Genomic DNA, 3,283 nt, shown 5'->3' on the forward strand with positions numbered 1-3,283 from the left:
AACCTTCACAAGACCAAGGGCCTCTCCTCCCATTGATGACTGACTAGGCCATCCTCTGCTATACATATACTATGGGAGCCATGAGTTCCAGCATGGGTGCTCTTGGGTTGGTGGTTTAATCCTGGGGAACTCTGAGGGTACTAGCTAGTTGTTTGTCCTAAGGAGTTGCAAACCCTTCACCTCCCTGGATTATTTCTCTAGCTCCTTTTATTGAATATTTTGCATCAATATTCGTAAGGCAAATTGGTCTGAAGTTCTCTTTCTTTGTTGGGTATTTATGTGGTTTAGGTATCAGAGTAATTGTGGCTTCACAAAACAAATTGGGTAGAGTACCTTCTGTTTCTATTTTGTGGAATAGTTTGAGGAGTATTGGTATTAGGTCTTCTTTGAAGGTCTGATAAAACTCTGCACTAAACCCACCTGGTCCTGGACTATTTTTTTGGTCGGGAGACTATTAATGACTGTTTCTATTTTCTTAGGGAATATGGGATAGTTTAGATCATTTATCTGATCTTGATTTAACTTTGGTACCTGGTATCTGTCTAGAAAATTGTCCATTTCATCCAGGTTTTCCAGTTTTGCTGAGTATAGGTTTTTGTAGTAGGATCTGATGATTTTTTTGGATTTCCTCATTTTCTGTTGTTATGTCTCCCTTCTCATTTCTGATTTTGTTAATTAGGATACTGTATCTGTGCCCTCTAGTTAGTCTGGCTAAGGGCTTATCTATCTTATTGATTTTCTCAAAGAACCAGCTCCTGGTTTGGTTGATTCTTTGTATAGTTCTTTTTGTTTCTATTTGGTTGATTTCAGCCCTGAGTTTGATTATTTCTTGCCCTTGGCTCCTCTTGGGTGAATTTGCTTCTTTTTGTTCTAGAGCTTTCAGATGTGTTGTCAAACTGCCAGTGTATGCTCTCTCCAGTTTCTTTTTGGAGGCACTCAGAGCTATGAGTTTTCTTCTAAGGACTGCTTTCATTGTGCCCCATAAGTTTGGGTATGTTGTTGCTTCATTTTCATTAAACTCTAGAAAGTCTTTAACTTTTTTCTTTATTTCTTCTCTGACCAAGTTATCATTGAGTAGAGCATTGTTCAGTTTCCATGTGTATGTGTGCTTTCTATTGTTTATGTTATTGAGGACCAGCCTTAGTCCACATTGATCTAATAGGATGCACGGAAGTATGTCAATCATCTTGTATATGTTGAGGCCTGCTTTGTGACCAATTATATGGTCAGTTTTGGAGAAAGTACCATGAGGTGTTGAGAAGAAGGTATATCCTTTTGTTTTAGGATAAAATGTTCTATAGATATCTGGTAAATCTATTTGTTTCAACCAAAGAGTATACATGGTGGAACTCAGGGCTCCAGCTGCACATGTAGCAGAGGATAGCCTAGTCTGTCACTAATGGGACACTTGGTCCTGTGAGTATTCTATGCCCCAGTGTAGGGGAATGTCAGGGCCAGGAATTGGGAGAGGGTGGGTTGATGAGCAGGGGGAGGGGGAGGAGATAGTGTCTTTTTTTTTTCAGAGGGGAAACCAGGAAAGGGAGAACATTTGAAATGCAAGTAAAGAAAATATCTAATAGAGAGAAAAAGAAAATTGGACATAGTAATACCTGAGGATCCAGCTATACCACTCCTGAGCATATACCCAGAAGATACTCCAACAGGTAATAAGGACACTTGCTCCACTGTGTTCATAGCAGTCTTATTTATAATAGCCAGAAGCTGGAAAGAACCTAGATGTTCCTCAACAGAGGAATGTGTACAGAAAATGTAGTACATTTACACAATGAAGTACTAGTCAGGTATTAAAAACAATGAATTCATGAAATTATTGTGAAAATGGATGAAACTAGAAAATATCCTTAGTGAGGTAATCCAGTCACAAAAGAACACACATGGTATGTACTCAATTGTAAGTGGATACTAGGCAAAATGTTTGGAATACCCATGATATAATTCACATACCATATGGTGCTCAAGAAGAAGGAAGACCAAAGTGTGGATGCTTCAGTCCTTCTTAGAAGGGGAACAAATATTCACAAGAGGTAAAGGGATGGGGGACTTCTGAGAAAGAGAGAAGGGGGACAGGAAATAAAAGGGGGTAGGATCAGGTCTGAAAGGAAACAGTGATGATATGCAAGGTGTCAGGAACTTGATATATGTAGCAATGGGGGATGGGGAAATTGGAGTAGCCATCAAAAAGTCCCATGTGCCAGGAAAGCAAGAAGCCACCAGGATCCAATGGATTGAGGTTAGGTGAAATGCCCAACAAAGGGGAATGAGAACCTGTAGAGATCATATCCATATCTTAGGCAAGGCCACTCATTAGAGGATGGGCCACCCACTCATCTACAAATTTTCATCCCAGAATTGCTGCTGTCTAAAGGAAATATAAGGACAAAATGTGGAACAGAAACTGAAGGAAAGGCCATCCAGAGACTGCCCAACCTGGGGATCCATCCCATATACAGACAGCAAAGCCAGACAGTACTGGGGATGCCAAGAAGTGCTTGCTGACAGGAGCCTGATATAGCTCTTTCCTGAGAGGCTCTGCAAGAGTGTGACAAATACAGAGGCAGATGCTCACAGCCAACTATTGAACTGAGCATGAGGATCCCAATGTAGGAGTTAAGGAAATGACTGAAGGAGCTGAATGGCTAGCTGCATATGTAGCAGAGGGTGGTCTTATCTGACACCAATGGGAGGAGAGGCCCTTGGTCCTGTGAGGGCTCAATGCCCCAATGTAGGGGAATTCCATGGGGGTGAGGAGGTAGTAGGTAAGTGTGTGGGGGAATACCTTCATGGAAGCAGGGTGAGGGGGATGGGATTGAGGGTTTCTGGAGGGGAAACTGGGAAAGGGGATAACAATTGAAATGTAAGTAAATAAAATATCCAATAAAAAAGACATGATTGTTAGTTCCTGTTATTTTTGTTCATGGACATGGTATTGTGTGTGTATGATTGTCTTCTTTTGGGTTTGCAGTGAAATATTTAGGGATTGAGGGTTTCTGGAGGGGAAACTGGGAAAAAGGATAACAATTGAAATGTAAGTAAATAAAATATCCAATAAAAAAGACATGATTGTTAGTTCCTGTTATTTTTGTTCATGGACATGGTATTGTGTGTGTATGATTGTCTTCTTTTGGGTTTGCAGTGAAATATTTAATTCCTTGTGTTTTCTTTGGTATAGTTTCCATCATTATGTTGGAGATTTCCTTCTAGTATCCTCTATAGGCCTAGATTATTAGAACAATGTTGTTTAAATTTGTCTTTTTTTTTTTTT

This window comes from Mastomys coucha, unplaced genomic scaffold, assembly GCF_008632895.1.
Source record: "Mastomys coucha isolate ucsf_1 unplaced genomic scaffold, UCSF_Mcou_1 pScaffold15, whole genome shotgun sequence".
Lineage (NCBI taxonomy): Eukaryota > Metazoa > Chordata > Mammalia > Rodentia > Muridae > Mastomys > Mastomys coucha.